At 50.6% G+C, this 23,942-nt stretch overlaps 1 protein-coding gene across 1 annotated transcript in view; it reads left to right on the top strand.

The window, feature by feature from the left end:
* Nucleotides 1-23,942, top strand: part of LOC138301485 (E3 ubiquitin-protein ligase TRIM39-like) — a 188,974-nt gene that overhangs the window by 1,012 nt on the left and 164,020 nt on the right. The gene's annotated exons all lie outside the window — the stretch shown is intronic.

Below are 23,942 nucleotides of genomic sequence, written 5' to 3'. Positions count from 1 at the left end.
GGGGTCGCAGCTCTTTTACCGAAAGCATGGTACTGCTTCACTCTGCCTAAGAGGACAAGCCGCATGTGAGGCACCGCTGCGATCGCAGCTCTTCGACCATAAACTCTTTAGGTGCGACTGGTGTTCATGGGCAAAAGGGGCGTTGCCATGCCAGCCTCGGGGAGAGGCAAGAACAGGGAACTAAATACAGGAGCTGAAAAGAAATCACTGCTCAGAGAAAGTGTGCTGAAGCTCTTGGGTGAACTCCAGTGAACTTTGCTGATGTCCTATTGCAGGTTTTCTTGACCCGCGGGCACAAGCTACAGCAGTGATGTCATCTGAGAGAAAGTGTTGGATTAGAAGGCAAGTGATCCAGTTGATGCTTTTGGGGTGTGTGAGCAGTGGCCCTGGGAGGACGTGGCTAAGCTCCATTCACTTCCGTGGCTGTGGGTGGGGCAGGCCAGTGAGTACAAGGAGGGAGCCGGTGGCAACAGTTTGTTGACCATCACAGAGGGCAAGCTGTAGGAGTGGTGCAGGGGGCTGCTCTCCTGGCAGTAACACGTGTTTAGTACTGCATTTGGTTGAGCTGAGCATGACAGAGTGTCCTTATCTCAGCCACAGATGCGTCAGAGAGGGAAGTAAGCAGCTGGGCAAGAATTGCACTAGCTGACTAAGAGGTAAGTGTGCAGTTAAGCTTTTGCATAATGGTCATTATTACGCCCTCTTCCCTTTTAGCAGCTACAGTGGGGTGGGGTTCTTGATGGGCCTCTTCTGTCTGCAGCTCGGCAGACAAAGGCTCATTATTATCTTGGGAGGGTGAGTGAGTGTAAGGAAGGATGGGTGATGGATGGATGAAATGGTGGATGCACAGATGCATGGATGAGTGAGTGAAAGTTGGACTTAAGACTGGAAGAGTGAAAAGCAGGGCGGGCATATGAGTGAAAGGGAGGGTGGATGGATGGATGGAGTGAAAGAACGGGTTGATGGATGATGAGAGAAAGGATGGATGGTAGAATGAGAGAAAGGATGGATGGAAGGGTAAATGGATGGGTGAGTGGATGGATGGATGGGTGGAGTGAAAGTATGGATGGATGAGTGAAAAGAAGTATGTAAAGATTGATGAGTACCACAATGGATGGATGTGTGAAAGGCAGGGTAGATGGATGCCTGGATAAAAGGATGGATGAATGGATGAGAAAGGGTAAATTGATGGATGGATTAATAGATGGCTGAGTGAGTGAAAGGATTGATGGCTGAGAGAAAATGGAAATGTAGGGATGAATGGATGGATGGATGGAATTACTGGTGGATAGATGGGTGTGAGGATGGATGGCTGAGTGAAAGGGTAGATAGATGGATGAGCCAAGGGGAAGATGATTGTTGGATGGAGTGAAAAGATGGATAGATGGGGGAAATGGCGTATGGATGAGTGAAAGGATGGATGGAAGATTGAATGGATTGACAGATGGATGAAAGGGGGCTGGCTAAGTGAAAGGATGGATAATTGAGTGAATGGATTGGTTTGATGGATAGGTGTCCCTGGTCCAGTGGCGGCTCTCCTTTATGGCCTCCACTGCTACACTAAACCCTTCTTCTGTAGTACATTATTATTGTATCAATAGTGAATAATTGTTCACTCTTGATATAATAAAAATAAAATACAGACCCGCTTCGGGGCCAGCACAAACTGAGGCAGTTAGTAACATTATTTGATTGCTGACACGGGTCCATGAAAGTAGGAAAGTACCCTTTTTTTGGCATGTTACCCACAATTTCTGCCTGATGTCAGTGTGTTTGGACTGTGTCACTGCTAGTCAGGACCCCAGTGCTTATGGTTTTTGGCCTGCTTGTCAGTATGTTTCAATGTTTTTGAAAGTATGCTTGACTCTGTCACTGGAGTCCTGCTAACCAGGTCCAGAGTGCTTATGATTTCTCTGTTTCCAAATTTGCCACAACATACTGGTAACCCAGTATTTCACTCCAAATTGGCATACTGGTCCCCCCCTATAAGTCCTTAGTATATGGTACCTAGGTACCCAGGGCATTAGGGTTCCAGGGGATCCCTATGGGCTGCAGCATGGCTTTTGCCACCCATAGGGAGCCCATGCAAAGGCTTCTGCAGGAATGACATTGCAACCTGCGTGAAATGGTGCATGCACCCTTTCACAGCCATTTTCAGTGCACCAGGCCACTTATAAGTCACTTATATGTCAGGCCTTCCAACCCTGAAGGCTGGGTGCAAAGTACCTGTGTGTGAGGGCACCCTTGCACTAGCAGAGGTGCCCCCACGTCGTCCAGGACCATTTTCCTGGACTTCATGAGTGCTGGATGCCATTTTACGCGTGCACTGGACATAGGTCAATACCTATGTCCAGCTTCACAATGTTAACCCGGAATATGGCCATGTAAGGTGTCTAACAAATCAGAATTGTACCCCAATATTGTACCCCAATTGTACCCCCAGTATTGGTTGCGCAATCCCATGCACTCTGGGGGCTCCACAGAGGACCCCCAGTACTGCCATACCAGCCTTCTGAGGTTTTCCAGGCATCCCCAGCTGCTGCCACCTCACAGACAGGTTTCTGCCCTCCTGTTGCTCGTGCAGCTCATGCCCATGAAGGCAGAACAAAGCATTTCCTTTAGGAGAGGGGTGGTACATCATCTCCCTTTGGAAATGGGCGTTACAGGCATGGGGGGGGCAGCCTCCCAGAGCCTCTGGAAATGCTTTGAAGGCCACAGATGGTGCCTTCCTTGCATAATCCAGTCTACCCTGGTTCAGGGACCCCCAGTCCTCTTTCTGGCGTGAAAATGGTTCAAGGAAAGGGAAGTGACCATTCCCCTGTTCATCACCACCCCAGGGGTGGCACCCAGAGTTTCTCCGGGGTGTCCCTGGGTTTTGCCATCTTGGATTCCAAGGTGGCAGGGCACTCTGGGAGCATCTTAGTGGCCAGTGCCAGCAGGTGACATCAGAGCCCTCCCCTGATAGGTGCTTACCTGGTTAGGTGACCAATCCCCCTTTCAGGGCTATTTAGGGTCTCTCCTCTGGGTGTTTCTTCAGATTCAGATTGCAAGACTATAGCAGGAATCCTCTGCATCCTTTACTTCATCTTCTACAGACAAACAACAACTGAACCCTCCAGGAACTCTATAAACTGCAGTAAAGAAGCAAAGATGACTTCTGCAACATTGTAACTTCAGCTCCTGCCAGCAACTGCAACAGTTTCCAGGTCGGGCATCCTCCGAGGACTGCCTGCCTTCAGCCTGCACCAGAAGAACCTAAGGAATCTCTCATGGAGTGACGGAGTCACTTTCCTGCTTCAGCAGGCACCTCTCTGCAACGATGACTGGTGGTGTGGGTCCCCTCTCCAGCCGACGAGCATGGATCCAGCAACATGTGCGGTGGACTATGACTCCGACACTCCCAAGGTCCAGCTGTCCAACTTTGGTGGAGGTAAAAGCTTGCCTCCCCACGCAAGACAGTACTCACGTGCACTGCATGACTTGCAGTTGGCAAGGCTTGTGTGGGACCTACCAAGAAGTTCTTAATGCACAGTACAGCTTATGCCACCAGCACTCCATCCTGTGACGCACAGTTTCCTGAGTGGTTCTCTGGGGGCGTGGGTCGTGCTGCATGTGCCTCAATTTGCACTTTCTTTGTCCCCATGCTGTGGGACTCCTGTGTGTGCTGCCTGATCTTCTGAGGGCTCTCTGAGTTTCTGAGAGCCCCCTCTGTCTCCCTCTCCTGAATAGAGGCCACCAGGTCCCTCCTGGTCCCATGAGATTTGCATGTGCCAAGGCTTGTTGGAAGAATCCAGTGACGTAAACCAAACTGCAATCATCCATCCGGCGTGGGACATCTTCTGCACCAACCAGGAACCCGCATCTGTCTTCATGGGTGCATAACTGACTTTGTCTTCTCACCGGTGGTTCTTCTTTTGCACCTTCATCTGGGTTAGCAGGGGCTCCTGTTCTCCCTGGACTCTTCAGTGCTTCTTGGACTTTGTCCCCTGCTTCCACAGGTCCTCAGATCCAGGAATCAATTTTTGGTGTTTTGCATTCTCTTCTGGTTCTTGCATAATCTTCTATCAGGACTTCATGTGTGTTTCCGGAAACTTACTGTGATTTACTCCTGTTTTCCTGGGCCCTGGGGTGGGCTCTACCACTTACCTGCGGTATTTTCTTACACTCCCAGCACCCCTCTACACACTAAACTTGCCTAGGTGGAAAACCGAGTTTCGCATTCCACTATTTTAGTATATGGTTTGTGTTCCCCCTAGGCCCATTGCAATCTATTGTGATTTTCACTATTTGCACTGTTTTCTAACTGTTTACTTACCTGCTTTTGGATACTAGTATATAGTATATATTACTTACCTCCTAAGGGAGTATAGTCTTTAAGGTAATTTTGACATTTGTGTCACCAAAATAAAGTACCTTTATTTTTGTAGCACTGAGTATTTTCATTCATGTGTGTGGGTACTGTGTGACTATAGTGGTATTGCAAGAGCTTTGCATGTCTCCTAGTTCAGCCGTGGCTGCTCAGCTACAGCTTCCCCTAGACAGCCTGACTTCTAGACACTGACTACATTTCACTTATAAGGGATAACTGGACCTGGTATAAGGTGTAAGTACCTTTGGTACCCACTACAAACCAGGCCTCCTTGATCCCACTGCCTGTGGTTGGGGTGCCATTTTGATAGGGTTGGGGTGACATAGTTGGCCCCCTTGACCCTCCTACTGCTTCTGGCAATAGATTTATCTTGGTGGTAGTGGACCATGCCACTAGATACTCAGAAGCCATCCCTCTAAGGGCCACTACAGCTCCTGCAGTGGCAAAGGCCCTCCTGGGAATATTTTCCAGGGTGGGCTTCCCTAAAGAGGTAGTATCAGACAGGAGTAGTAACTTCATGTCTGCATACTGGAAGGCAATGTGGAAGGAATATGGTGTAACATACAAATTCACCACACCGCACCACCCTCAGACAAACGGATTGGTTGTTCATGGGAAAAGCTCAGAAGGAGATGGGATGTCCTATTGCCATGCCTCCTTTTTGCCTACAGGAAGGTACCCCAGAAGGGAGTGGGCTACATACAGCCCATTTGAACTCCTTTTTGGTCACCCTGTTAGTGGTCCACTTGTACTTGTGAAGGAGGGGTGGGAGCAACACTTGAAGCCCCCCAAACAAGACATTGTAGATTATGTACTTGGTCTAAGACCAAGAATGGCCGAGTACATGAAAAAGGCCACTAAAAACCTTCAGGCAAGCCAAGAGTTACAGCAACAATGGCATGACCAGAAGGCTGTCCTGACTGAGTACCACCCAGGATAGAAGGTGTGGGCATTGGAGCCTGTGGCACCAAGTGTCACGGTTTCGGGCGGGTCTGATCAGGACTTTGGTTGGGACACCCCTTGAGGTCACCGAGTATCCTAAAGAGGTAGTACACTGGGGCAGAGGAGCAGCTAAAGGCATACACGAAAAGGACAGCTATGGATAGGCACAGGAAACAGGAAAGTAAAAGCAGAGCAACCTTTGTGTGAACAAACAGGAAACAGATTACCAGTGGACAAACACGCTGGGGTTGTACACAGAGTAAGGCGCAGAACCTCCCACAGTGATAGGGAATCTCAATGCCTCTGTGCAGTTTGCTCTTACAGATAGTCACCCTGCCAGCCCCATAGACAGGAGGCAGCAGAAGTGATTCTGTCTCTGGACCCTAGAGCACAAACAAGGATAGTACTTACATACACAGGACACGCTCTTGTGGGTCCAGCTCGAAACACAGTGGCGATTCCTGAGAAAACAGCAATAGCACACTGTCACTGTTAGGCACGAAATACAACGTATAACACTGGACAAGGATGGGGCTGGAATTGCCTCCTGGAAACCAGGAGCCAACCCCAGTACACAGGAGGACACATATACACTGGTGAAGACTGATAGAACACTTACCAGACACAAAGAACCAAGAAGAAACAGAAACAGAAGGGAACAAACAAAGAGGCAGAGGCAAGAACTAGGAACAGGCTCAGGCTGAAGCAAAGGCAGGTCTAGGACTTGAAAACAGGGCGCAAACTTCTGGCTGGAACAGACAGAGACAGGACTGGAAAACTGAGAACAGGCTCTGGCTGGAACAGGCAAGGACAGGACTGGAATACAGGGAGTAGGAAATGAGCAGCAAACAGGACTGGGAAACAGAGAGCAGGTTCAGGCGGAAACAAGGCAGGAGCAGGGCAGAGAAACATGGAGCAGGCTTTGGAAGAAACAAACAGGTACAAGGCTAAGAAATAGGGAGCAGATTCTGTCTGGAACAATCAGGAGCAGGGCAGAGAAACAGGGAGCAGGATCAGGCTGGAACAGAACAGGAACAAAACTGGAACACCATCCGACAAGGGGTCTGTAACACAAAGGAATTGAAGTCCGATGCACAACGGGGAGCTTGAGGAAATGGCTGCTTATAAGCAGTTCCCAGCTGGGCTGCACAGGAGTGGTCACAGGTGTGTGTAATTTCGGACACTTGCAAGTCCTGGAGGAGAGGATCCAGTGAAAAGGAGCAACTGGACTTCTCCCATTGAAAACAATGGGAAACAGAATCCGGGTTTTCCTGACAACCAAGCTGTGCATTATGGGATTTGCAGTCCCAAGAAGCAAATGTAGTCCTACACAAGTGTACCATGGAGAAAAGAGAAACAAACAGGAGTCAGCAAGGGACTCTAGATAGGTGTTCAAGGTGATTCCCAGGCTTCTGACAGTCCCCTTACAGCGCCCCCTGGAAATGGGACGACTGAGTCGTAACACCAAGAGAACTCCAGGACAAATGGAGTGCTCCACATCTGATAGTGGAAAAGAAGGGTGAGGTCACTTATTTAGTGGGCCCAGGCACTCTCAGAAGTCCTCTAAGAGTACTTCATGTGAACCGCCTGAAACCCTACTATGATAGGGCAGACTTAAGCCTACTCATGGCCACTGATGAGGGGCAGGAGGAAGACAGTGACCCTCTCTCTGACGTCTTCTCCAACACTGCAGCTGATGGCTCAGTGGAAGGAGTTGTCCTAGCAGACTGCCTTACAGAAGAGCAAAACGAGGACTGCAGGAACCTCCTAGGTCAATATGTCTGAGCTATTTTCTCTGACACCTGCTCAGACCACTTGGTGTGAACACACCATGGCTACTGGAGACAGTTTACTTATCAAAAGTAAGATTTATAGACAGCCTGACCATGTCAGGGACTGCATTAAATCAGAAGTTCAGAAGATGTTGGACTGAGGAGTGATTGAGCACTCAGATGGCCCCTGGGCCAGCCCAGTGGGGTTAGTACCAAAGACTCATTCTCAAAATGGGAAAAGGGAGATGAGGTTTTGTGTTGATTACAGAGGGCTCAATATAGTCACAAAAACTGATGCTCACCCTATACCCAGGCAGATGAGCTGATAGATACACTGGCATCTGCCAAGCATCTAAGCACTTTTGACTTGACTGTAGGGTATTGGCAGATCAAGCTATCAGAAGATACAAAACCTAAAACAGCATTCTCTACCATTGGAGGGCATTACCAATTTACAGTTGTGCCCTTTGGTTTGAAGAATGCACCTGCCACTTTCCAAAGGCTGGTGAATACAGTCCTCCAAGGTCTGGAAGCTTTCAGTGCAGCATATCTAGATGATATTGTTGTATTCAGCTCCACCTGGGATGACCACCTGGTCCACCTGTGGAAAGTTTTAAAGGCCCTGCAAAAGGCAGGCCTCACTATCAAGGCTTCAAAGTGCCAGATAGGGCAGGGGAAGGTGGTTTATCTGGGACACCTAGTTGGTGGGGAATAGATTGAACCACTGCAGGGGACGATCCAGACTATTTTAGTCTGGTCTCCCCCTACTACTCAGACCCAGGTCAGAGCCTTTCCTTGTCTCACTGGGTACTACAGAAGGTTCATTAAGACCTATGGCTCCATTGTTTCCCCTCTTAATGACCTCACTTCTAAGAAAATGCCCAAGAAGGTATTATGGACAGCCATCTGTTAAAAAGCTTCTGAGGAGCATAAGCAGGCTATGTGTACTGCACATGTCCTGAAAAGCCAAAACTATTCTAAGAAGTTTATTGTCCAGACAGATGCTTCTGAGGTAGGTTTTCTAACTGCTTACTTACCTGTCTTTGGATACTAATGTATATATTGTGTATATTACTTACCTCCTAAGGGAGTATAGTCTCTAAGGTATTTTTGGCATTTGTGTCACCAAAATAAAGTACCTTTATTTTTGTAACACTGAGGTGGTCATTACAACCCTGGCGGACGGTGTAAAAGGTGCGGTAATACCCCAAACAGTCCGACGGACAATAAAAGGGAATTATGACCCTGGCGGAAACCGCCAACAAAGACAGCCACTTTAACACACCGCCCGCCACGGCGGTACAGACAAGCAGCGCAGCGGTCACCGCCAACAGACAGGCGGAAGACAATGTACCGCCCACACCATTACAACCCGCCAATCCGCCACCTTTTCCGGGGCGGATTCACCGTGGATAAAAACACGGCGGAATCAGCTTTAGCTATGGGAAAACGCTCACCTTCTGCACATCCCACGAGGAACGACGACTCCATGGACCCAGAACTCCAAATACTACCTGCCCTTGTCTTTCTGCTCCTTCACGACCAACAGCGACGTAGGTGCAGAAGATACCGGTGAGTACTGCATCTACGACACGGGGGAGGGAGGAGGCAAAAGTTAGGGGTACACCCACCAAACATCCCCATCCCCACCCTCGCATTATACAACATACACACCAATGCTGTCAAAAATATCACATTAACAACCCACAATCCCCCCGGAAGAATGCAAAGACAATGCGAATTTCGGTCAAACATTGTAATGTGCCAATATACATGTCATTCAAAAATATACAGATATATATCTCTAAATCATTCATAATTATATATACAATACAAGAAGTAGTGCAGATATGTACACAACAATGTCCGTGCACAAACAGTCCAAAAATGCATGGGCGAGGCCCACAAAAGATACCTGACCAAAATCAGAGGAAACACTGCCGGGGCATCAGATAGAAACACTACAGGCACCTCAGGGGGAAGGGAAGGGGGGGCACCTCAGCCAGATGAATTCAAAGCCAGATCCACGACGGGGCTCCATGCCCATTGATGTATCCTGGGGAGTGCAAAGCCACAGTCTCTCAAGTCTCTACAGTGGGTGGGTTGCCCACTGTTCAATCCTGGGGAGTGCAAAGCCACAGTCTCTCAAGTCTCTACATTGGGTGTTTTGCCCACTGTACCATCCTGGGGAGTGCAAAGCCACAGTCTCTCAAGTCTCTACAGTGGGTGTTTTGCCCACTGTACCATCCTGGGGAGTGCAAAGCCACAGTCTCTCAAGTCTCTACAGTGGGTGGGTTGCCCACTGTGCCATCCTGGGGAGTGCAAAGCCACAGTCTCTCAAGTTGATGCAGGTCCCTACTGGTACTGGGGGGTGACTGGTGCCCAGACTGGATGAGTCTCCCCGTGAAAGGTAGTGTCCTGTCACTGTCCCAGCTGCACATGGGATAAGGATGCCTGATGTGGCGGGCCATTCATTCCTACCCGGTGCATTGCCCTGTTCAGCGGTGCTTTGCCATGGCGGTCTTTGCCCTGTTCAGCGGTGCTTTGCCATGGCGGTCTTTGCCCTGTTCAGCGGTGCTTTGCCATGGCGGTCTTTGCCCTGTTCAGCGGTGCTTTGCCATGGTGGTTCAGGACTGTTCAGCAGTGCTTTGCCATGGCGGTCTTTGCCCTGTTCAGCAGTGCTTTGCCATGGCGGTCTTTGCCCTGTTCAGCGGTGCTTTGACATGGCGGTCTTTGCCCTGTTCAGCGGTGCTTTGACATGGCGGTCTTTGCCCTGTTCAGCGGTGCTTTGCCATGGTGGTTCAGGACTGTTCAGCGGTGCTTTGACATGGTGGTTCAGGACTGTTCAGCGGTGCTTTGACATGGTGGTTCTGATACAGACATTGGTGTGTGGCATGACGATTTCCACACTGGACATTGGTGTGTGGCATGACGATCTCCATACTGGACATTGGTGTGTGGCATGACGATCTCCATACTGGACATTGGTGTGTGGCATGACGTTCCATCATTGCCCAGCGGGGCTGTGGCATCCTGGCCCCTCCTGGGCTGTGACTCCGGTGGTGGTCTCCTGACCAGTGACGATACTTGGGCCCTCCTGGGCTGTGACTCTGGCGGTGGTCTCCGGACCAGTGACGCTACTTGGGCCTTCCTGGGCTGTGACTCTGGCGGTGGTCTCCGGACCAGTGACGATACTTGGGCCCTCCTGGGCTGTGACTCTGGCGGTGGTCTCCGGACCAGTGACGATACTTGGGCCCTCCTGGGCTGTGACTCTGGCGGTGGTCTCCGGACCAGTGATGATACTTGGGCCCATCTGGGCTGTGACTCTGGCGGTGGTCTCCGGACCAGTGACGATACTTGGGCCCTCCTGGGCTGGGACTGTGACGACGGTGCTGGCGGTTGTGTCTGAACCGCCGGAAATGATGGCGCACTTCTCCGCCGTGACACGCACAACAGGCTGGGCAGACTTCCTCTGGACCTTCCCCACCTTTTTTGGAGTTACAGCTGACTCACCAATCGCCTTCGATCCCATTTCACTTGTTGACCCACCAGGAGTCTTGACACGGTCCCGTCGTCCACTCTCCAATTTCGGAGCCTTTACAGGGGGTGGGCTGCCAGTGCCTTGGCTCCGGGTCCTACTGCCTGTCCTGGTGGACGGTGCACTCCAAAAACCTGGAACACGCACCACTGGTACTGGAGGCTTTTTGGCTGAGGTGCTATGAAGGGACTGATGAATTGGAGGGGGGGGGTGGGGGCAAAAAGGTCAATTTGACATAGGGAGAGTTTCTGACGGACACTGGGATGGGTAGCTGGAGGGGGTCTGGGAGTGGAGGAAGAGGAGGTGGTTGTAGGAGGTGTCACTTTAGCTGTTTTGGGTTCAGGTGCAGGTACTGGAGGCTGTCATGAGGTGGATGGATGTTGGGTGAGTGATTGCCGGCGTTTGGGTACTTTTGGAGGGGGCGTCACAGACACACTGGAAGAGGACACAGGGGACGTGTAAATGGCAGTGGAGGTGGTGAGTGCAGGTGAGCGGCGTGTGGTGCTGGGTGTCCTGGTGCGAGTCCTAGTGCCTGTAGATGTGGTGCATGCAGGTGTGTGTGTAGACGAGACTGGGAGGGAGGAGGGAGAAGAGGAGGAGGGGGACACAGTGGAGACAGTGGATGTTGCTGTGTCTGTATGGGTGTGATGCTTGTGTGAGTGCCTGTGGTGTGTGTGGTGCCTATGTTTGCTTGAGCTACATGTGTGTGTTGACTTGTGTGCATGCTGGTCTGTAGGTGTGCTTGGGGTGGGCTGGGCTGGGGTACAGGGGATTGGGTCTGGGTGGAGGAAGTTGGAGGGGGGAGGCTGGACACAGGGACAATTGCTGCCATCAGTGCTGAGGCCAGAGATTGCAGGGTTCGCTGAAGGGCAGCCTGACCAGAATGAATGCCCTCCAGGAATGCATTACCGTGTTGCAACTCCCTTTCTACACCCTGGATGGCATTCACAATGGTAGACTGCCCAACAGTGAGTGACCTGAGGAGGTCAATGGCCTCCTCACTGAGGGCAGCAGGGGTGACTGGGGCAGGGCCTGAGGTGCCTGGGGCGAAGGTGATGCCCACCCTCCTGGGTGAGCGGGCACGGGGCGAACACAGAGGGGCTGCTGGGAGGGCGGCGCTGGTAGGGGGGTGGCGGCTGTACCTGTAGAAGTGGGGCGCACAGATGGTGCCGCCACCACAGGGGAGCTCACATCGGCGGACGAGTCCGTGTCACTGGTTGGTGATCCGGTGGCCGATGTGAAGCTCCCCTCGCCCTCCGTCCCACTGGCGCATTCAGAGTCGGTGGTGTGGCCCTCCATGGCCCTCCATGGCCATGTGAGATGCAGCTCCCTCGTGCTCCGGTGCCACTGTACCTCCGCCTGTTGATGCTGATGTACAAAAGGACAGGGAGAGCAGGAAAAGGGAGGGAGACAGAAGAAAGAGAGTTTTAGTGCATGGCATACCGCTACCGTTGGCGGACAAGACAGACTCAGCAGCCCCATGCACAATGCCGTGCTCCTGCCTTCTGCATATGCAATTTCATGGATATGGCCTACATGGCAATGGTGGAAATCTGCACACATGGATGCCACAGGGGCAACTATACCTCAACTTGCTACTTTTCTGAGGTGGGGTAGAGTGCCACATGGCCTACACTACGGAGGGGCCTTGCCTACCTAACTCGCCCTGGCCTAGGGACACCCACAGCCCACCTACCCCACCCAGACACCTCCACTCCACGCAAAGTCCCCCTTGTGTCTGCTCTGATGTCCTTAAGCGCCCATCCAACTCCGGGTAGGCCACCGCCAGGATCCGGAACATCAGGGGGGTCATGGTACGACAGGCACCCCTCCCACGTTGGGAGGCCATCCCCAGCTGAGCCTCCCCCATCTTCTTGCTGCAGCGGCGAATGTCCTCCAATCTCTTACGGCAGTGGGTGCCCCGTCTCTGGTGGGCCCCCAGGGTCCGGACCTCCTTGGCGATGGCACGCCAAATGTCCCTCTTCTGGTGGGCGCTGACCTACATGACATGCACAAGGGAAGAGGAACAGTCATTACCAATTGCACCATCAATGTGTGTGGCCCCCTCCATACTATGACCATGTGGTCCATTTATTTCCATGCTTTACTGTAGTATGACTTCTGCCCCCTTCCCTCTTCCACCCAGCCCTGTCCACCCAGGCCTAGCTCCTACAACGTGCTCCCTGTGTACTAACCTGTTGGTCTGGAGGACCGTAGAGTAGCATGTACTGGGGGAGGACCCCATCCACAAGTTTCTCCAACTCCTGTGCATTGAAGGCAGGGGCCCTTTCCCCAGACGCAGCAGCCATCGTCGCTCCAGACAGAGGTCACAGCAGCACTAGCAGTGTAGGTCCTCTCCTGTCGAAGGTCAGGTATCTAGTGATTGAACAGATAGAAAATGGCGATGACGTTCGCGGCGGGGCGCATCATCACCGCCGGCGCACCTGTTCATTGGCTCCTGGGACCCACAGGGTCCAATGTTAACCAATGCAGCATTGCGCCTCGCTCTACGACCGCCTACCGCGACGGTGTGCAACGCCAGCGCTGTTACCCCACAATCCCATTGTCCCACTTTAGAGGTCAGGCAGCCGCCATTTCAGGGGCCCACATGGATTCATTTTCAACTGCGTCACACATTCTGAGGCCTACACTCAACACACATACAGGAAGGGTTTATTGTCTGGTGTAGTCTTGTGTGTGACTGTGGGTACATACCTGGAGGAATAGTGACTGTTTCTTCGCTGTTGTCCTTCGTAGGCACCGTCAGGTGGGACATATGAGAAGATGGCGGAATCCTCCGGTGTACCGACCGCTGGTGGACCTGTTGACAATGGAAGAGAGACATTTAATCGTGACCTACAAGTTTGACCGTGCCACAATCCAGGAACTATGTACCCAGTTGGAGCCAGACCTGATGTCACCAATCCGCCATCCGACTGGAATCCCCCCTGACGTGCAGGTGCTGTCAGTGCTCCATTTCCTTGCAAGTGGGTCTTTTCAGACAACAGTGGCCATGGCATCAGGGATGTCCCAGCCTATGTTTTCCAACGTCTTGTCCAGAGTGTTGTCTGCCCTGTTGAAACACGTAAGGAGATACATCATTTTCCCTGAGGTGGAGGATTTGCCTACAGTGAAAGGTGACTTCTATGCCCTTGGGCATATCCCCAACGCATAGGTGCCATTGATGGGACCCATGTAGCTCTGGTCCCCCCCCGCAGGAGTGAACAGGTGTACAGGAACAGGAAGAGTTATCATTCGATGAATGTCCAGATGGTCTGTTTGGCAGACCAGTACATCTCGCAGGTAAATGCTATGTTCCCTGGCTCTGTGCATGACGCCTACATCCTGCGGAATAGCAGCATCCCTGATATGATGGGTCAACTCCAGAGGCACCGTGTATGGCTATTGGGGGACTCTGGTTACCCCAACCTGTCATGGCTACTGACCCCAGTGAGGAATCCCAGGACCAGGGCAGAGGAACGGTACAATGAGGCCCATGGGCAGACTAGGAGGGTTATCGAGCACACCTTCGGCCTCCTGAAGGCCAGGTTCAGGTGCCTCCATATGACAGGTGGATCCCTATTCTACTCACCGAAGAAGGTGTGCAACATCATTATCGCCTGCTCCATGCTCCATAATTAGGTATTGCGACGTCAGGTGCCTTTTCTGCAGGAGGATGATCCAGATGACGGTGTTGTGGCAACTGTGGAGCCTGTGGAGCCTGTGGACAGTGATGAGGATGAAGCTGAGGAAGACGAAAACGACAACAGGGAGTCAGTCATACAGCAATATTTCCAGTGACACACAGGTGAGTACATTTTCATTTTTACCATTACATTAACTTTGACACATATACCTCTATCCTGTACCGACATTTCACTCACTATTTGTTAACTGAGTTGTCCCCTTCCATTTCAGTTTCACAAATGTGGTAACCTACGTGTTAACTGTTTGCATCCTTGAAGGGCTTGTGATGTGTGACATAGGTATGTTAGCCTTCCAATGGGTAACCCATTATGAAACTGTAATTGCTAATACAGATTTACAAATCATAGACGGACTCCATTTCTTTTAGTGTTTCAAGGGTGTTTATTTAAGTGCTATAAAATTAAGGGGGGTTGTAAAATGGTGATGGGTGATGGTGGAGGAATGTCCATGGCAGAGTCCATTCTATTAGTCTCATAGGTACATTGCACATCTGGGCATTGGAAGTGGAGCTGGGTCAGTTCCGATTTGGGCAGGGTAACAAAGTGGGACAGTGGGGGGACAATCAGGGTGGTCTTATTTCCTGGGGGGGTCTTGCCATCTTGCTCTGTCCTGTTCCTGGATCTCAGGGCCCGCTTGCGTGGTGGTTGTCCATCTGCAGGGGATGGGGTGCTGGTGTGTTGGTCCTGTGGCGGGGCGTCCTGTCCACTAGCGCCGGCGGAGGTGGTGGGCATTTCAGCGTCCTGGCTAGTGTCAGGGGCCCCTTGGAGTGCCACGGTGTCCCTCAAGGTCTTTTGAATGTCCGTCCGCACCCCTACGATGGTGCCCAGGGTGGAGCTGATGGTCCTGAGCTCCTCCCTGAACCCCAAATATTGTTTCTCCTGCAGACACAGGGTCTCCTGCAACTTGTCCAGGACCGTGGCTATCGTCTCCTGGGAGTGGTGGTATGCTACCATGATGGAGGAGAGGGCCTCGTTGAGAGTTGGTTCCCTTGGCCTGTCCTCCCTCTGTCGCACAGCAGCCCTCCCAGTTCCCCTGTGTTCCTGTGCCTCCATCCCCTGGACCGTGTGCCCACTACCACTGCCCCCAGGTCCCTGTTGTTGTTGGGGTGGTGGGTTACCCTGGGTGCCCTGTAGTGGTGGACACACCGCTGATTGACCTGTCCTGGGTAAGGAGGTTTGGGCCCGCTGGGTGGGTGCTGTGCTGGTGTTACCAGAGGGTGTAAGCTCGGTGTTGGGCTGTGGCTGGGCAAGGGGAACCGACAGTCCTGAGGCCCACGATGGTCCGGGCTGGTCATCAAGATCCAGTAGGGCACAGCTGCTGTCGTCACTGTGGGCCTCTTCTGGGGGTGGAGTGGTGTTGTCTGGACCCTCTGGTGTGGTGACGTTCCTTCGGGTTCCTGCGGGTTCCTGCGGGTTCCTGCGGGGGGTATAAGTACATGATTATTGCATGTGTGTGTTTCATGGTGTGCAATGGTTGGGTGTGCGTGAACCCCAGTGCAGGCATTCCTGTGTGGGGGCTTGTGTGCTGATGGTTGGGGGGTGTTCTGGGTCTGTGCAGTGGGCATGCTTTGGTGATGGGTGTCCATGCTTAGTTATGTCATGCAGGTCTTGGGGTTGGGATGGGTGGTTGGTGTCATGGGTAGATTGGTGAGGATTTGGGGTGATAGGGGAGGGTGTGATGGTGGGGTTGTGTGATAGCATGCAGGTAGGGTGGGGGTTATGATGGTTAAGATTAGACTTACCAGTGTCCGTTCCTCCAACGACTCCTCCTAGGCCCTCAGGATGCAAGATGGTCAAGACTTGCTCCTACCATGTTGTTAGTTGAGGGGGAGGAGGTGGGGGTCCGCCGCCAGTCCGCTGTACCGCGATGTGGTGCCTGGATACCGTTGAACGCACCTTCCCCCGTAGGTCGTTCCACCTCTTCCTGATGTCCTCCTTATTTCTTGGGTGCTGTGGAGGTGTGCTGTACCTGTGAGCCAAATAGCTGTGGCTCTACCCGGATGATTTCCTCCACCATGACCCTGAGCTCCTCCTCGGAGAAGCGGGGGTGTCTTTGGCGTGACATGGGGTGGTGTGTGTGATGTGTGGGGTGGTGTATGTGTTGATGAGTGTGGTGAGTGTAGTGGCATGTGGTGTTTTGTGCTTGGATGTTGCGTGGGTGATGGTGTTGTGTGCCTCTGTGTGATGGGGTTGTCTATTCTGTGCTGTCTCTCTGGCCTTCTCTCAGAAATTCTGGTTGTAGGGGTTTGTGGGTGATGTGGGTGTGTGTCTTATATTGTGTTGGGTGTGTGGGAGTGGTGTTTGTATGTGTATCAGGTGTGTGTATTTCGAATTGTCCAATGTGGCGGTGTTTTGGAGGTGTGTGTGTATTTTGAGCGCAGCGGTGTGTACCGCCAATGGAATACCGCGGTTGAAAGACCGCCACGTGGATTCGTGGGTCTTAATAGCATGGGCGTGTTTCTGTTGGCGTGGAGGTGGAGGATTTGTTTCCGCATGTTTATCGCTGACCTTTGGTGTGGCGGTATTGTGTGGGTGTCTGAATTTCGTCGGATTCCGTGATGTGTGTCATAATAGCTGTGACGGTCTACCGCGGGCGCGGCGGTGTATTGGCGGTCTTCTGCACGGCGGTAAGCGCCTTATACCGCCAATGTTGCAATGACCCCCTGAGTATTTTCTTTCATGTGTGTGAGTGCTGTGTGACTACAGTGGTGTTGCAAGAGCTTTGCATGTCTCCTAGTTCAGCCTTGGCTGCTCAGCTACAGCTACCCATAGACAGCCTGGCTTCTAAACACTGACTAAATTTCACTAATAAGGGTTAACTGGACCTGGTATAAGGTGCCAACTACAAACCAGGCCAGCCTCCTACAATGAAGGTGCCAGCTGCTACAGACATCAGAGAGACTGTTCAGAGCTGGTGAAATCCCAGCACTGTGAGCATGCCTATGTGACTAAGTGTGTGAGTTAAAGTGAGGGGGAGTCAGTGAAGGAATGAGTCAGGGTGAGTGAGAATAAGTGACAGTAAGGACCAGTATATGTGAGAATGAATGTGAGCGAGTGAGAGAAATGACAGTGAGTGTAACTTACTGCGTGTGAAACTGAGTCACAGTAAGACTGAGTAATTCAGAATGAGTGGAACTGAGTGAGACAGAGAGAGCTATAGTAGAATGAGTGAGACTGCATGAATTAGTGAGACCAAGTGAGACTGAGTGAGTCAGAGTGAGACAGAAAACTTAGTACAAAAAAGTGTGAGAGAACCCTTCAAGAAAAAGCTCTTTGGAGTTCAAGCCAAGGATTACGCCCCACCACTTTTAAAGGTCACCAGCAGCCCCTGTAAGACTGTAACCAAGAGTACAAAGTACGTGTGAGGCAGTGTTGAGACTACAGTTTTTATACTGTAAACTCTGTACTGCATGACCATGAGTGACAATCCCAAGGGTACAAGGTATTTGTGAGACATTGGTGGGATCGTAGTTCTCATATTGTAAAGTTTGAACTGTTTGACTATCTGCCCAGCAGTGCAAGCTATGTGTGAGGCACCGCTGGGACTGCATCTCTTTTACTGTAATTCCTAAAGGGCATAACAACTTTGGGTACAAGTAATGTGTGAGACAATGCTGGGATCTCAGTTGCTATACTGTAGCTCCTTAGTTATCCACTCTAATGATCCCGACCTATTGATGACATGGATTGCTCACGCTGTCTCATTTATTGTATCTTTATTTCATGCTACATGTGCGGCTGGAAGTCAGCCGAAAACACGCTATCATTCTTGCAGGCCCGTGCCAATCTATATAGCAAGTGGAGAGTGCTCACCATTGATGAATTGCACATGCTCAGCACTAGAACCTTAACAAATACAGTTTTGGAATGTTGGCCACTGCTCTTTGGTTGTATGTTGGTTGGTTTGAGGTGACGTAAAGAAATGTGTAAAAGTGGCTGCAGCCTGCAGTACAGGTTAACAGTCTTTTATAATCCTTACTCTGAGTCACTGGTACTCACAAACAATCTCCAAAGGGCCAAAACATTTGGGGCCTCATTATGACCCTGGCGGGCGGCGGAGGCCGCCCGCCAGGATGCCGCCCTCCAAAATACCGCGCCGCGGTCAAAAGACCGCGGCGGGTATTACAAGTTTTCCCCTGGGCTGGCGGGCGGTTGCTGAAAAACTGCCCGCCAGCCCAGGGGAAAACGACCTTCCCACGAGGATGCCGGCTCGTAATCGAGCCGGCGGAGTGGGAAGGTGCGACGGGTGCAGTGGCACCCGTCGCGTATTTCAGTGTCTGCAAGGCAGACACTGAAATACTTTACGGGGCCCTCTTACGGGGGCCCCTGCCGTGCCCATGCCATTGGCATGGGCACGGCAGGGGCCCCCAGGGGCCCCGCGACCCCCCCTACCGCCATCCTGTTCATGGCGGCTTTCCCGCCATGAACTGGATGGCGGTAGGGGGGGTCCGAATCCTCATGGCTGCGGAGTGCGCTCCGCAGCCATGGAGGATTCACACGAGCAGCGGAAAGTCAGCGGGAGACCGCTGACTTTCCGCTTCTGACCGCGGCTGAACCGCCGCGGTCAGAATGCTCGTTGGAGCACCGCCAGCCTGTTGGCGGTGCTCCCGTGGTCGGTGGCCAGAATGACCCTCTTGGTCTGTAATGTGACCGAGGGCCACAGTGATGCCAGCAGGGTTGCGTGGTCGACCGCGCGGGAGATAGGGGAGTTGTAAGGTGGGAAGAGAAGTAAGTACATCTAGAGGTTGAATTTCACAATGTGAAACCAGAAAACCTGGGATCAATCAGCAATCTTCGCTTTCCCACTAGACCATATTGACCCAAGGCAATTGTTTTATTTCAGTCTACCTCCTTTTTCTTCACTATCGCATATAGGAGGGCCTCGAAATACATGACTTCAGGATATGCCTTGTACCAAACCTTCTCTTGCGTTTGATTTATTAAACTATAATGTTGTCCATGTATAATAGCTGTTCAGGTCACCTGGAGGATGCACAAAACTACTGACTTACCTCTTAGTTCACAATTGATATTGTTGAAGGCAGGGACGCACCAATGTTTCTCAATCCATGTTTGAAAATAATCACTTTAAAAAAAATATTTGCACTGATATAATCTGATGTACTAATCAGAAACACTTGTGCATGTTAATGAAATAACGTTTTACATTTTGAAGAGACCTTTTCATATTTTTACCCGTTTTTTGCAAGATGTCTTTAAAAATAAAGTTGTTCCTAAAGTTAAGTGGTGCAGGAGACCTTACTTCCTTTCTTTAACTTGAGATAACCAGTAAAATTAATGTTTGCCCGTTTATGTAACCTTTTCTGGATATTAGAGCTCAGTCAAGTAAACAGCAGCTCTGTGCTGCTATTGACCAGGGAGACGCATGTAAAGGTCAGGATGGCCTCAAGCGGCCCCGTACTTCAATGCTCTGTGTGGTCATTCTCTCTGTGAAACTCCACATTTGGTGATACAGAAACATGTTCTTAAAATTTGACTTCTGTGGACCCCTATGTAATCATTACTGGAGTCCGACGACCTTCAGTGAGTTAATATTGGGAATTAGGACCACAACCTAAACAATATCAATGACTTGAAGTATAAAAAAAAATCAAAAATACACAAAAATAAGGAAACAACCATTCATCAAACAATTAAATATTTTATTTAATTCACAAACAAATGTAAATAAAAATATCAAAGTTTTTATTTTAATAGAAAGGTTGGAGCTCTTCTAAATTCAATTGAGACCACCCATCATCAATACTGCATTTTGTTTGATGCACTTGTACTGCTCCTGAGGATATCAACTTAATTTTTACCTTTCATTTTTAAATTCCTTCACATTTACAGAACATTTTAAAACTTTCAATTTTACATTTTGTTTCTTTCTTTATTTACCCTTTATTAATCTGGTTATATTTTTTAATTTTATAAGCAGTTACGGACCCCCTGAGTAGGCATCGCCCCCCAAGGGGTCCCAGGACCACAGGTTAAGAACCACTGCTCTATATCAGCCAGTGAGTTGGGCGTTACCTACCACCAAAGTTTACCTGAGGGAGCGGGGAAACTCTATCTCCAAGCAGAAAGCTGCTCTGCTGATGCTGATTGCTGCTGCACCTCTAACACTAGCGGACACATAGCCCACATTTCCTAAGGTGCCATGCCCTGTCTGCAATATTTGATCAAGCAATCAACCAGGATTTAAAGCGCGGCAAATCCCCCGTGAGGATCTGAAGGCGCTGGTGTTGCTAGCTGCTTCATGGTGCTCTGTTCATTTGAACAGCCATGTCTTGAGTTCTTTTCTAAATTTCCGAGGTGCAAGGGAGGCCTTTCCAGGTTTTAGCCGCCAGGTGAGAGAAGAAGTGCCCTCTGCTTTTGGATCGGCAGATCCGGGGGGTGTCTGCTAGCAAAATGGAGGCAGATCGCAGGAGTCTGGTCCGTTGGTGGAAGGTCATTCATTTGTTGATGCATGCTGGTCTTTCGTTGTGCACAGCTTTGTAAGCGTAGGTCAGCATCTTGAACTGGCATCTCCTCTGGATCTGGAGCCAGTTTCGCTTCTTGAAGTACAAGTGATGTGAGTCCGTCTACGGAGGTCAAGGATGAGTCTTGCCATTGAGTTTTGTATTGTTTGTTGTCTTTTCAGGAGGCGTCGTGATTCCTACGTAAAGAGTGTTACTGTAGTCCAGTCAGTTGGTGACGAGGGCTTGAATGACGTCCTTCTGATGTTGATTGGGAGCCACCTGAGGATCTTACAGAGCATGCAGAGAGTGTGGAAACAGGCAGATTAGACTGTGTTTATCTGTTTCTGCATAGTAAACTTGCTGTCCAAGATGATGCCGAGGTTGCAGGTGTGGTCTGTTGGGGCGGGGGAATGGCCGAGTTCAGCAGGCCAGCAAGTGTTGTTCCTTGGCGAGGTGTTCCCAAAGATGAGTACTTTCATCTTATGCGTGTTGAGCTTAAAACAGTTGTCCTTCATCCAGCCGACAACATTCACCATACATGTGTGGAAGTTGGTTCTGGTGTTGGAGGAGTCTCCTGACAGTGATAAGATGAGCTGGGTGTTGTTGGCATAGGAGATGATGGTGAGTCCATACGATCTGACAGTGTTAGCCAGGGGGGTCATATTCATGTTGAAGAGTGTGGGGCTAAGGGATGATAGTTGTGGAACGCCGCAGATGATCAATCTCCTTGGGTTCCGAGGTGAATGGTGGCAGACGGATTCTCTGGGGTCTTCTGGTGAGGAATGAGGTGATCCATTTGAGAGCATCTCCTAGGACTATACTTTGGTGGAGTCTGTTAATCAAGATGTGGTTGGAGACGGTGTAGAAGGCAGTTGACAGTTCCAGGAGGATGAGGGCTGATGTTTCGCCGTGGTCTAGGAGGGCCCTTATGTCGTCCGTTGCTGCAATTAGGTCGGTCTGGGTGCTGTGGATGGCTGGGATTCCGGATTGAGAGGGGGCCAGGAGGTTGTAGTGTTCCATGTGTTTTGTGAGTTGCTCATTTATTACCTTTTCCTGAACCTTCACGTAAGGGGGAGCAGGGTGATGGGCCGGTAGTTCTTCGGAACTGTGGGATCGGCAGATGGATTCTTCAGGAGGGGCCTGACTTCAGTGTTTATCCAGTCTTCAGAGAAGGAGGCCGAGGTGATAGAGGAATTCAGGACTTTCTTGAGCTCATTGCCAATCATATTGCTACAGAGGTTAAAGATGTGGAGGGGACATGGGTCCGTGGGTGCTCCCGAGTGTATGTATGGAGTTCATGATGGAGATTGTGGCTTGAGTTCTGGGAGGGTCCCAATGAGTGAGCAGGTGTTCAGGGTTTGTGTTTGTGGGTGTGAGTAAGCTGATGTTTAGCCTCTGATGTCACTGGTAGATTTTGGGGTTTGAAGTTCTCGTAAATAGCTGCGATCTTGTTGTGGAAGAAGTCCACCATGGTGTCACACAGTTCTTGGAGGGAAGGTGATGTTGTTCCTGGTAGCTGCAGGGTTGGAGAACTCCTTCACGATGGTGAAGAGCTCCTTGCTGTGGTTTGAGCTGGCTTGTATGCGGTCTACTAAAGTGTTCTTCTTTATTTCTGTCATGTGGCGGTGGTACTGGTTGAGTGCTGTTTTGAAGGTGGTATGGTCGTCTGTCTTTTCACTAGTACGCCAATTCTTTTATCGTTGCCAGCAATTGCGTCTGGAGGATTTCAGCTCCAGGGTGAATCAGCTGACTGTCCTGGTTGGTACTTTTGGTTTGGCTGGCTTGGCAGGGGCGATTGTGTCAGCGCATTCCATGATCCACTGGGAGAAGTTCTTTGCAGGCTGTTCTAGGTTGGTTGCGAGTGCTGTTCCACAGGTCTTCTGATACCTTTTTCCAGTTTCTGCATGTGCAGCTGGGGGGTTGTGTGGTGCCAATATTGATAGAGCCTGAGATGGTGAAGTGGACGCTGTAGTGGTCAGTCCAGGTGAGCTGTGAGACATAGTTGTACTAGGTGTAAAAATGGGGTTGAACTTGTGTCCTGCTATGTGAGTGAGGTTGGTGAAAAGTTGTTGAAGGCCGATGTTGCTCATGCTTTCCAGGAGGTCAGTTATCATCAAGGTCATCTAGGTGGAAGTTGAGGTCCCCTAGGAAGATGTAGTGCTCAGAGTCAATGAGGATCGGGACGATAAGGTCAGGGATGGTGTTGCAAAAGCTGGGGCGTGGTCTCAGTGGTCTATATGCGAGAGTGCCTCTGTTGGTGCTTTTTCCATCTGTGTGAAGTTGTCAAATTGAGATGCGCCCAATAAGGAGAATGTGGCATGAGAGAGCTTCGACAGAACCAGGGTATGAGTTAGAAATGACGATCATTCCAGCTATTGAGCCATTCATCATCTCAGGGCAGTCGCCTGTACAAGCTCCCAAGTAAATGCTGTGAGTGGAGATGCTCAACATGTACTTTGCTGTCTCTACTGTAAAGAACAACTGGAAGCAGCATCTGTTGCTATACCTTGTGGGAGGAGACATCTACAACTTCTACCTCACCATAGTTGCATGACTCAACAGCAATTTTGAGGCAATAACCAATCCAGACTATGAACAATTCTTACTACACCAAGCTTAACAGGGCAGAGGTTAATTTGTCAATGATTTTTACACTTAGTTGAAGGAGCTCACACCACGTGCACCTTCATGATGGAACAGAAGCGATTGGAGCCCAGTTCATTCAGGGCTGTGCCTCGTCCAAACTGAGAGAACAGGCTCTCCAAAAACTTGGTAACTCTCTGCAGGGCATTCTATCCCCAGGCACTCGAAAGAACCTTAAAAAGCAAGAGCCTGGCACATGAAAGCTGCCCTACACAAACATGTCAAGAGGCAAGTCTGATGCCCTACCAAAGGGAGAAGGGTGCCAAAGAACACGTCACCCATGTGGGAACTGTGGAGGGCCTTTGCATTTCCCAGTAGATTTCCCAGCCACTGGCAAGAAATGCTCTGTATGTGGAGAGATAAACCACTCCGTGAAAGTATGTAGGCCATCTCTCCCACACAAAATGCTCCAGGAGGCAATAATCATTGTTGCATCCCTTACAGATGATCCAACTGACAATGACTTAGATAACGATGAAGGAGAGGGAAAAGTGTGTGTAGTATATG

Source organism: Pleurodeles waltl, chromosome 6 (assembly GCF_031143425.1).
Source record: "Pleurodeles waltl isolate 20211129_DDA chromosome 6, aPleWal1.hap1.20221129, whole genome shotgun sequence".
NCBI classification, from domain to species: Eukaryota; Metazoa; Chordata; class Amphibia; order Caudata; family Salamandridae; genus Pleurodeles; species Pleurodeles waltl.
Note: the sequence above shows the minus strand (reverse complement) of the source record. Positions and strands in the feature narration are given on the sequence as shown.